The sequence below is a fragment of the Panthera onca genome, chromosome A3 (assembly GCF_046562875.1).
Source record: "Panthera onca isolate mPanOnc1 chromosome A3, mPanOnc1 haplotype 2, whole genome shotgun sequence".
Taxonomy (NCBI): Eukaryota; Metazoa; Chordata; class Mammalia; order Carnivora; family Felidae; genus Panthera; species Panthera onca.
The window spans coordinates 125,694,057-125,706,741 of NC_138341.1; the positions used below are offsets into that span (position 1 = coordinate 125,694,057).

The 12,685-nt window shown below is 40.4% G+C and overlaps 1 long non-coding RNA gene across 1 annotated transcript in view; it reads right to left on the reverse strand.

The window, feature by feature from the left end:
- The window catches only part of LOC132669703 (uncharacterized), a 46,141-nt gene continuing 33,456 nt past the window's right edge, over positions 1-12,685 (reverse strand). Inside the window, exon 3 of the long non-coding RNA XR_009606214.3 lies at positions 1-2,292. This is a non-coding gene — a long non-coding RNA (uncharacterized LOC132669703). The remainder of the gene's footprint in view (positions 2,293-12,685) is intronic.

Below are 12,685 nucleotides of genomic sequence, written 5' to 3' on the forward strand. Positions count from 1 at the left end.
TTTATTTATTTATTTATTTATTTATTTATTTTGAGAGAGCACGCACAAGTGGGGGAAGGGGGAAGAGAGAGAGAGAGAGAGAAAGAGAGAGAATCCCAAGCAGGCTCCGCACTGTCAGCATAGAGCCCAAAACGGGGCTTGAACTCACGAACCGTGAGATCATGACCTGAGCTGAAACCAAGAGTCAGACGCTTAACCAACTGAGCCACCCAAGTGCCCCTATAGACATAATCATGTCTTCTGCAAATAGTTTCATTCCCAATCCTTCTGTCTTGATTTCTTTTTCTTTCCTTTTGCACTAAGATCATTGCAATGTTGAGGAGACGTGGTGGTAGCAGGCATGCTTTTAACTCATTCCTGATGAGACGAAATAAAAATTCATCTTTTGATCCCATTCAAGGGGACAGCTCCTGATATTTAACCATTTCTTGACTAAGGAATTTTTTCCTTTCCTATTTCAAAAGTGATATTCAGCACGTTCTTCCTCAAGAGTTCTCCACTTCTCCCTCTTGGGCCTCAGTATCTATCTAGTCTTTATGCAGAGGGCTCTTAGTCCCGGGACTGGGACAGGATGTCTGGTCTGGGTGTTGTCTGCTGGGTCCTGCTTGCTTCCGACAGGGTCATCCGATCCTTCCTGGTCTTCGATTTTGGCTTCTGTTCTGCCCCATCTATTGATGGTGTCACTTGTCTTTGGGTACAAGTGTATCTGGATCTGGTGCCCCCTTCTGTGGCCTTTGGTCTAGGTATTCACATTTGGGGCCACTTCATCCCTCACCCAGGCCACGCTTAGGGGGACAGCATGTGCTGCTTGCCCGAGGGCACCTTGTCAGTGTTGGCCCATGGGATGGGGAGGTGTCTCTGCCTAAGGTGCCAAGTTACTTCTCCTCCTCCACTGTAGGTACCTTGTGAAGGTAAGGATGACCGAGTGAGACCCTTTGTCTCAAAGTGTCAAGGGGGAAATGGGTCACAAGGCCTGTGGGGTCTGTGTACTACAGACCTCACAACTGAGGCACATAGAAGGCATTGCTAAAGAATGCTCATAATTTTTCAGCCTAAGTCTTGTTTATTCCTCAGTCCACTGGTTTTCAAAGTATGGTCCTCCACCAGCAGCACCCAGAAGCTTATGAGACATACAAACTCTTGGGCCCCACACCAGACTTACTGATTCAGAGAGCCTGGGGTGGGGATTGCAATGGATGTTTTGACAAGTGCCTGTGGTACAAGCTCAAGTTAAGGATGACTGCTCTAATCCTCTCCTCATTACACTATGGGCCCGAAGGGCTGGGCAATGTGTAGGCAGGTGACTGGCCCTGACTGAGAAACCAGAAGGTTCCGGGTGTGTTTATCTGAGCCCCATATAAGTGGGTTCGGGTGTAGGCTGGGTCTGCCCTAGTAGTGGGATTTCCTTCTTGCAGAAAGGGAGTTCACTCCCTGTCTGCTGGATGCTAGAGGCAGTTTCATTTTCCAGGACAGATTTGGTGAGGGAGGGCAGTTCGGACTCTAGATCACTGGGGCAGCCTGCTCTACCCCAGGTCCTGGCTGCTGTGGCAACCCTGTGGGCCCATCAGGTAAAGCAGGGAATCAGAGGGTCCAAGTTAGGGGGTCTGAAACAGTCTAGTCTGTTCCCGCTCTGTGGTGGGAGGCGGGGCTGTGGGATTCCTGGTCTCTCATGCTCCTGTTTTCAGTTCCAAGGTGTGGCTTCTCAGAGTCTGTTCTTCTCTAGTGACGGAACGAAGAAGAGGAGAAGGGGGAGGAGAAAATGATTCTTTCATTAAAAAAAAAATCCTGTCCCAGACGCATTAGCTTCTCGTCTCTTCTTCTGAGATGCCGACAGGCAGTTCCTAACACGTCAGCTGCTGTGGTGTCCCGGCTTCTCATACTCTCATGTCCAGTGGCAAGTTTTCCACGTCTGTCTCTCCAGATGAAACTAGTCAGAAAGCGGAAGTTCTCTTCCAAGACTCACATAGTCACTCAACAAACGACTCAAGGAGGTACTGACCAAAGGGTATCAGAAGACGGTCTACTATAGGCAGTGCCGGGGGATTTGCTAGGAATTTCACTGTGGGGGTGCAGCAGAGACCAACTGAGTTGGGGATGGAGCTAGAGAGCAGGTATTGGACAGCAGCATCAGGACCACCTGGGAACTTGTTGGAATTGCTAGGACTTGTTAAGAGTTGCAAAATCTCCGGCTGGAGTTGTATCTGTTGTTCTGAAATCTCCCGTTGATCAGGGGTAAAGCAAACGGTCAGTTAGGACAGACTGGTGTGAACCTGTTGCAATGCCAGGATACATCTGGATAAGAAAAGAAATTTAGGGATTATGCACACTACCAAATTCTTTTTTTTTTAAATGCTTATTTATTTCTTGAGAGAGAGAGAGCGAGCGCGCACAGGAGCAGGGGAGGGGCAGAGAGAGAGGGAGACACAGAATCTGAAGCGGGATCCAGGCTCTGAGCGGTCAGCACAGAGCCTGACGGGGGGCTTGAACTCGTGAGCTGTGAGATCATGACCCGAGCCGAAGTCGGATGCTTAACTGACTGAGCCACCCAGGCACCCTCACCAAATTCTTTTATTAATCTCACCAAGGTACAATGAAATTGGCCTTAATGTTGAGAGGTTAAATGCAATGACGGTGAACATTCAGAAACATATCAATGTAGACAGAAAGGTTAGGTGATTGATGAATTTTTGCAGAATTTAACATAAGAGGACAAAGCTTAGCCAATGCATGACATCAAAGAACTGGAAACAAGCCAAACACCCACATATAGAAAATAGGACTTTTAAGTACATTTAATTCAATTATACTTAATTTGATCAAAATATTTCTTAAAATGTTTAAGGAATTTTCATGAATATAATATACATGATGTCATTGAGTAGAGTGTAGTGGTTATTAAGCTGGACCCTGAGAATCAAACAAAGCTAAACTGAATTCTGTGTTTGTCCTGGCATATCACACTTCTCTTCTTTCAAACTATAAACATACTTACAGATTCTCATATTTAAACAATTTTTTTAAAGGTTTGTTTATTTTTGAGAGACGGAGCGCAAGCAGGGGAGGGGCAGAGAGAGAAGGAGACACAGAATCTGAAGCAGGCTCCGGGCTCTGAGCCAACGCAGAGCCCGATGTGGGGCTTGAACTTACAGACTGCAAGATCATGACCTGAGCTGAAGTCAGACACTTAACCAACTGAGCCACCCAGGCACCCCTGCAGATTCTCATATTAATGAAAAAAATGCAGAATAAAAAGTGAAATTCTTCATTGATCACCATTGATCCCCAACCCTATCTCATTTCCTCCAGTTTTTATAGACTGTGACTCTTTAGGCATTTATATGTGTGCATATACATAATTATACATATAATTAACATTTTTAGATTTTTGTATAAAAATGGGAAAACCTATGTAATATCCTGTAAACACTTCTTTAAAACTTCACCGTATTCTATGTGTGTGTGTGTGTGTGTGTTTGAGAGAGAGAGAGCACACGAGATGGAGAGAGGGAGAGAGAATCCCAAGCAGGCTCCACACTCAGTGTGGAGCCCGACGCGGGGCTCAATCCCACGACCCTGGGATCATGACCTGAGCCAAAATAAGAATCAGACCCTCAACCAACTGAGCCGCCCAGGTGCCCCTTCTAGAGATATGTCTATGGCTATCCATAGAGAGCGCTCTAATTCTTACAACTTCTGCATGCAATTCCACAGTCTGATTATCCCATAAAGTACTCCTCTAATTATATATCCATACAGTCCCTGCGTATTTTACTGTTGCAATAATCTGCTGTAAATGTACAGCAGATATTTTTCTGCTAAAACGTAGTTCATTAAAAGATATGAGCTATTCTTGTTTTCAGAAGTATTACCAAGTTGTACTTTGAAAAGACACGGACCAATTTTTAAACCCATCTCCAGCGTTGGGGAGTTCTTTGTTCCCAGAGCTCGACCACAGTAGATATTATCTGTGTTTGGGTATTGGGACTTTCTTGCCAAGAAATTAGAGCTCATGAGTAATTTAATTGCATTTCCCTGATTCCTACTGGATCTGACCATCTTTCACCTTTATTGGCCCTTTGTCTTCATTTGAACAATGAATTTTCACAGAGTCTTATTCACTACCAAGAGCTTATCCTTTTCTTAGTTATTAAGCTGCATATAGATTCTGAATATTAATTTTGGCTATGCCCTAGGCAAAGGTCTCCAGATATGTTGCCTATCACTTTGCTTCCGGTAGATTTTCTATCTTTAATATAGGGTCATTGACTGTATTCGTCATTTCCATTTTGTTTCTTGAACCTTAAGTTTTGCTTAAGACCTCCTCTCCCCTCTGACTCCGAACTCTTGTAATTTATTGTAACATTGGTATGCCCTTTTCATGTTAGTGTCTGTCTCATCTGGAATTTACTTCTGTGGGCAACTCCAGATACAGACTTTCTTCTTCTCTTCTTCCTCCCCCAGAGGATGTTCATTTATCTACTTGTTGTTCATTCAATCATTTTACAATTGATACGTGGATTTCTGGGCTTGTTACTCGATTGCATTGATCCACCTGTTCCTATGCCAATTATTATTCCATAATTACTACAGCTTTATATTCTGTGGATGTGGGAACCCCTTCCTTATTCTCTTAAAGAAATGGATTCATCTCCCACACTCCCCTCCATTTGAATGTTAGCATCTATTTACGAAGTTCCATTAAAAAACAAAACCTGCTGAGGGGAGCCTGGGTGGCTCAGTCGGTTGAGCGTCCATCTTTGTCTCAGGTCATGATCTCATGGTTCATGGGTTCAAGCCCTGCATTGGGCTCCATGCTGACAGTGTAGAGCCTGCTTGGGATTCTGTCTGTCCCTCTCTCTGCCCCTTTCCCACTCCCACTTTCTCTCTCTCAAAAATAAATAAACTTAAAAAAAAACCCATTGCTATTTTTATTGGTACTTCATTAAATTTATGGATCAACTTTTGAGAACTAATGTTTCTGGTATTAATATTTCCTTCCAAGAATTTTTGATGGTTAATATATTCGGAGCTTCCAGCATTCCCTTCAGACTTTACTTTTGCCCTGTCCATAGGTTTTACACAGTTCTTTTTGAATTACCAGCTGTTTAATTAGGGGTGCTTTGCCATTGAGAATGCAATGCTTTTTTTTTCTTCTCTAATGTTTCCTTTTCCTGGATGGGAAATCTCCTGACTTATAAACTTGTTCACATTTTGTTTTTCATTTTTGTTGATTATTTGTCTATATATTTATATATAGTTTGACACGCATATATGTGTTTTATTACCCTTGTCAATTTTTTTTCAAAGAAAGCTAAACGACAATAGGAGCATCCTAGACATTTTTGTTATAATGAAAATGTTCCCACTGTTTCATTATTTCAGATGTTTATGTGCAATGGGTTTTGAGTAGCAATGCTTGTTATCTAAGTGATTTTCTTTTCTTCCTTGGTTTCAAGGAGTATTTTTTTCAGTTTTTGCATTAAAAAAGCTATCATTGAAGTATAGTTGACATACAATGTCATAGGAGTTTCAGGTGTACAACATAGTGATTTGACAATAATTCTATTACTCAGTTCTCACAACGGTAAGTGTTGTCACCATACATTACCTTATTGACTACATTCTCTATGCTGTATTTTTCATCTGTGACTTATCTGCATACAGTATTATTTTTTTAAATTGGCTGAATATTATCAAATTTATAATTTGGTGCCCATTGGAAGCTTTTCTTTCCTCTCTTAATGTAAAAAATTTAAACAACAGGATCTTTGTAATCAATAATCAACGTTTATGTTCATCCCAGAAACAAAATTTATTAACTATATAGCAGAACAATTTTGCTATTTTATATTTAGAATTTGTATCTGTTTAAAATAGAAATTATTTATTCTTTTGTGACTACACGTATGTACTATGCTTGCCCTGTTTATTTGGGGGGTGTCTTTGTCTCCTAGAATAAGGTGGTTAAGTTTCCCATATCTATTTTCTTTCTTCTGCTTTGTATAATAAGGAAATGTGTTCTTTGAAGTTTGATTTATTGATTTTTTTTTAAAAAAATTTTAAGTTAACTCTACCCCCAACGTGGGGCTCAAACTCACGACCCCGAGATCAAGAGTCACACGCTCTACTGATTGAGCCATCTAGGCGTTCCTACCCTTTGAAGTTTTCAAGTTTATTTGAGAGAGAGAAAGAGAGGAGAGGCAGAGAGAGAGAACCCCAAGCAGTCTGCACTGTTAGCGCAGAGCCCGACGCAGGGCTCAAACCCACAAACCACAAGATCATGACCTGAGCCAAAACCAAGAGTTGGACACTTAACTGACTGAGCCACCCAGGCTCCTTTGAAGTTTTGATTGGCTTTCTGCATAAAATGGTCAAGGCCATGTCCCTTTTTAAGAAATGATTTTGTTTAAAGAATCATAGGTTTTTTACAGACATGTCACTTTTCTTTATGGTAGAAAGGGGCTGGTCTGGCAATCGCTGGTTTTGGCTTCATGTCCCGTTCCCACTAGCACCTTTCGCTGAGTTGTACTTATTTAAGAATAAGTACAGGTAAGGCTATAGCTCACATTTAGCCTCAATTTCTAAATAGCTGTATTTTCTAAATAGCTCAAAATCTGAATTAATAATTCTTTTGCTGTAGTGTTTCATAATTAAAAAAATTTTTAGGGTAGGGGCACCAGGGTGGCTCAGTGAGTAAAGCATTCGACTCTTGATCTCAGCTCAGGTCATGATCTTGAGGTCGTGAGACTGAACCTCGTGTCAGGCTCCATGCTATGCATGGAGCCTGCTTAAGATTCTCTCTCCCTCTGCCCTTCTCCTCTGCTTGCACTACAAAATTTAAAAAAAAATTTTTTTCAGGGGAACCCTCTTACCCTGTTGGTGGGACGCAAACTGGGGCAGTCACTCTGGAAAACAGTATGGAGGTTCCTCAAAAACTTAAAAATAGAACTACTCTATGACCCAGCAATTGCACTACTAGGTACTTACCAGAAGGATACAAAAATACAGATTCAAAGGGGCACATGCACCCCAATGTTTATAGCAGCACTATCAACAATAGCCAGAGTATGGAAAGAGTCCAAATGTCCACTGACTGATGAATGGATAAAGAAGATGTGTGTGTGTGTGTGTGTGTGTGTGTGTGTGTGTGTGTGTGTGTGTGTTTAAAATGGAATATTACTCAACCATCAAAAAGAATGAAATCTTGCCATTTGCAATGGCATGGATGGGTCTAGAGCGTATTATGCTAGGTAAAATAAATCAGAGAAAGACAAATACCATATGATTTCACTCATATGTAGAACTAAAGAAACAAAACAGATGAACATAGGGGAAGGGAAGGAAAAATAAGATAAAAACAGAGAGGGAGGCAAACTGTAAGAATCTTAATGATAGAGAACAATCTGGGGGTTGATGGAGGGAGGTTGGTGCGGGATGGGCTAAATAGGTGATTGTTGTGTTGAGCACTGTTATATGTAAGTGATGAATCACTAAATTCTACTCCTAAAACTAATATTATACTATATGTTAACTAACTTGAATTTAAATAAAAATTTGGAGGAAAACATTTTTTCAGACAATATTTTATTATTTTGTTATGTTTGGCTTTTTAATAAATACAATCAGTTTGGGCAGAAAATCAGACATACAATTTTTTTTAATTAAAAAGATTTTTAATATTTGAGAGAGAGAGAGAGAATGAGCAGGGGGGAGGGGCAGAGAGGGAGACACAGAATCCGAAGAAGGCTTCAGGCTCTGAGCTGTCAGCACAGAGCCGGACACGGGGCTCGAACCCACAAACCACGAGATCATGACCTGAGCCGAAGTCAGACGCTTAACCGACTGAGTCACCCAGGTGCCCCAGACATAGAATTTCTGCTTTTAGAATCTGTGGAGATTTTCTTTGTTCCTAATACATTACAAAACTCAAAGGGCTGGCTATTAAATAAATGTTGGGTATATAGTAACTTTGTAACATTTAGGTCAAGTTTAATTGTGACACTCTTCTGTACTCAATTTGCCCACGTAGTTTTCTGAGACAGACGTAAAACAAAAAATTCTTTTTGTTTCTATTAAGTTTTACTTGATTTAAAGCATACAGCTTTGGTGCATAAAGACTAATACAGAATCTGAAGGCTAATATTTATCAATGTACAATTCTTCTTTGTCTCTTTGATACAGAACATTTGGACATTAAGTTTATGTGGTCGGGCGTCTGGGTGGCTCAGTCGGTTAAGCGTCCGACTTCTGCTCAGGTCATGATCTCAGTTTGTGGATTCGAGCCCTGCATCAGGCTCTGTGCTGACAGCTCGGAGCCTGGAGCCTACTTCAGATTCTGTCTCCCTCTCTCTCTGCCCCTCCCCTACTCACACTCGGTCTCTCTCTCAAAAATAAATAAACATTAAAAAACTTTAAAAAAACCTTTCTGTTCTCTTCCTATCACTACATAGGCATTGAAAGGTGGCGGGGACTCTGAGAGCATAGGATTTAATGGGTGCCAAAGGAATATTTTGGCACAAACACATCTATTGTTTCCAAATTAAATGTAATAGAGAAAAGTCGGTCCTTGAGCATAAGGAGTTCCTACTATATACACTGTGACTTATTTACATTATTTTATTTACTCTGCATGGGCCATCTAACCTTTTAGTGATTTTTCTGGTCTGGCGATTTTATTTATTTAATTAATTAATGTATTAATTAGTTTATTTTTTTTTAATGTTTATTTTTATTTTTGAGACAGAGAGAGACAGAGCATGAACAGGGGAGGGGCAGAGAGGGAAACACAGAATCTGAAAGAGGCTCCAGGCTCTGAGCTGTCAGCACAGAGCCCGACGCGGGGCTGGAACTCACGGACCGTGAGATCATGACCTGAGCCAAAGTCAGACGCTCAACCGACTGAGCCACCCAGGCGCCCCAAGGTCTGGCGATTTTAAACGTGAGTATTCCGTGTATTCTGAGTCCTGGATACTTCATCTGCCCCAAAAGGAATGTTCACAAAGATGTATTTCCAGGATAACCTTCTTTCCATAACACAATTCTGTCAGTTACTCCAGGCTCAAGAATGAGATTCATTCCTCAGTCAACCCAAAAGTCCTGGACAACCTTCCTGCTATTATAATAATACTTTAAAGAAAAAAAAAAAACCATACCCATTCAGTGGAAAAGTTGAAAGTATGGGTTACAAAGAAAATACATCTATATGGCCACATCTCAGACTTCCACTATTAGTCATCCTTCCTAGGAACTGTATATTTCTTTCAAAGGCACAGTATAAAAAATTTATAATATATCAGTTTAACGTAAATTCTACAAGTCATTAGATATTATCAATGGCAGATTATAATTTAAACTTGACTTTAATATTTAATAGCTTCTTTGTGGTATATCCCATAAATAGGCATAATCTGACTAATCCCTCAATGTAAACAATTTTTTTCTTTTTTCACTATGATAAAACAGTACTACGGACGTATTTCTAGTTAACTCTTGTATATTTCTCTTAGGATGCATTTCTGGGAGTTCCTCTGTTTAACCCTGCTTTTTCATTTATGACATAATCCAAATTTACCTTCTTTTTGAAGGCAACATTTCTATACAAATAGTGATCTCACTTTTTGATATCCCTTGGCCAATGTAACACATTTAGCACTACCTGTTGTAATAATTTTAATTTATTTTTTAAATTTACATCCAGGTTAGTTAGCATATAGTGTAACAATGATTTCCGGAGTAGATTCCTTAATGCCCCTTACCCATTTAGCCCATCCCCCCTCCCACAACCCCTCCAGTAACCCTCTGTTTATTCTCCATGTTTAAGAGTCTCTTATGTTTTGTCCCCATTCCTGTTTTTATATTATTTTTGTTTCCCTTCCCTTATGTTCAGCTGTTTTGTCTCTTAAAGTCCTCAAATGAGTGAAGTCATATGACATTTGTCTTTCTCTGACTAATTTCACTCATCATAATACCCTCCAGTTCCAACCATGTAGTTGCAAATGGCAAGATTTCATTCTTTTTGATTGCCGAGTAATACTCCATTGTATATATATACCACATCTTCTTTATCCATTCATCCATCGATGGACTTTTGGGCTCTTTCCATACTTTGGCTATTGTCAATAGTACTGCTATAAACATTGGGGTGCATGTGCCCCCTTTGAAACAGCACACCTGTATCCCTTGGATAAATGCCTAGTAGTGCAATTACTGGGTCGTAGGGTAGTTCTATTTTTAATTTTTTGAGGAACCTCCATACTGTTTCCCAAAGTGGCTGCACCAGTTTGCATTCCCACCAGCAGTGCAAAAGAGAGCTTCTCTCTCCCCACATCCTCGCCAACATCTGTTGTTGCCTGAGTTGTTAATGTTAGCCATTCTGACAGGTGTGAGGTGGTATCTCCCTGATGTATTTCCCTGATGAGTGATGTTGAGCATTTTTTCATATCTGTTGGCCATCTGGATGCCTTTGGAGAAATGTCTGTTCATGTCTTTTGCCCATTTCTTCATTGGATTATTTGTTCTTTGGGTGTTGACTTTGATAAGTTCTTTATAGGTTTTGGATACTCACCCTTTATCTGATATGTCATTTGCAAATATCTTCTCCCATTCTGTCAGTTGCCTTTTAGTTTTGCTGATTGTTTCCTTCGTTGTGCAGAAGCTTTCTATTTTTATGAGGTCCCAACAGTTCATTTTTGCTTTTGTTTCCCTTGCTTCCGGAGACATGTTGAGTAAGCAGTTGCTGTGGCCAAGATCAAAGAGGTTTTTGCCTGCTTTCTCCTCTACGGTTTTGATAGCTTCCTGTCTTACATTGAGGTCTTTCATCCATTTTGAGTTTATTTTTGTGTATGGTGTAAGAAAGTGGTCCAGGTTCACTTTTCTGCATGTCTCTGTCCAGTTTTCCCAGCATCACTTGCTGAAGAGACTGTCTTTATTCCATTGGATATTCTTTCCTTCTTTGTCAAAGATTAGTTGGCCATACATTTGTGGGTCCATTTCTGGGTTCTCTATTCTGTTCCATTGATCTGAGGGTCTGTTCTTGTGCCAGTACCATACTGTCTTGATGATTCCAGCTTTGTAATACACCTTGAAGTCTGGGATTATGATGCCTCTTGCTTTGGTTTTCTCTTTCAAGATTGCTTTGGCTATTCGGGGTCTTTTCTGGTTCCATACAGAATTTAGGATTGTTTGTTCCAGCTCTGTGAAGAATGATGGCATTATTTTGAAAGGTATTGCACTGAATATGTAGATTGCTTTGGGTAGTACTGACATTTTAACAACGTAATAATTTTTCAATGAATATAAGTAATTCACCTTCCCCAAACCTTAAATTCTATGAGGGCAAAATGCTCCACAGTGTTCAGTCTGTGTCACAATTTGACAAGCAAGGGGCATATGTGCACCCCAATAACCCGATGTGGAGGACTCAAGATTCCTCCCACTGTATGTTCATTAGGCCTTTATTCTGAATTACAGATTTATGGGAGTTAGAATGACAATATAGAAGGGTTCTCTGTACCCTTCACCCAGTTTCTACCATTGGTTATAACTCATAGGACCATAGTACAATATAAAAGTCACAAAACTGACATTGGTATAATGTGTGTAAATTATCCTATGTCATAGATATAGATTAGTAGAACCACCATGGCATTCAGGACTCAGAACTACTCCATCACTGTAAAAACTTCATCTACCCCTTTACTGGCACACCCAGTCCCTCCCTGCTTCATCCCTAACTTTGGGCAACCACTAATCTGCTCTCCATTTCTATAATTTTTAAAAATCATGAATTCAGTTTCCTTATTAGTTTGGGGGATATTTATTTCATATTGGGTGGGTTATAATAGTTTATGCTTTTTGAGACGCCCTTTACGTTGCCAAAGTGTGTGTATAGAGTTGTTCATAATATTCCCTTATTATCTTTTTGATGTCTGGAGGGTTTGCAGTGATGGCTAGCTACTATTTCACTCCTGATATTGTTAATTTGTGTCTTCTCTTTCTTCTTAGTCCACCTTGCTATCCAAGTTTATGCTTAGACTCAGACTCCCACTTTTTATGATCCATCCTTCTAGGACTATTTGACTATATGGGCAGTTGGAGAATCATGAAGTATTTGTTGTTTCAGAAGTCAATAAAATTTGGAGATGTGCTCATTGACTTAGTTTGGAAGCAGTGGGAATATCCAGATGCTACACAAGAAGGTGATGTTGGAAAATCACAAACATCTGATGACTTTGGGTAAGAGTATCTTTCCCATTTGTTGATAAGCTGCCTACATTGAGATTTTTCTTCCTATTGTACAAATGTCTACAGAACTCTTGAAATGCTTACCTAAATTTCAGCTATCTCTAAATAATCTGTGGGGGCTTTTGAAGGAAGGGATGGGCACATTCATGCTACGAACACCCAAGCTTCATGTATCACAGACTGCTCAAATCTTAATGCCTTTCTCAAAGACAGTGGTGCAAATGCTAAATTCTCTGATACTCAAAGCATTGAAAAAAGAGCACTGTATTTTCCTCTGTGTAGCGCAATATGCTTTTAAAGCAGAGGTGAGGTCTCTTTGAAGCAAGATGGTGACCCCTGGATGATGGTGAGAGAGGGGCAAATATGTCATGCTCAGGTAGTTGACACAGGGAGCAGAGGTGAAAGCCATCACAACTCACACCTTAACTGGTCAGAGTAACCT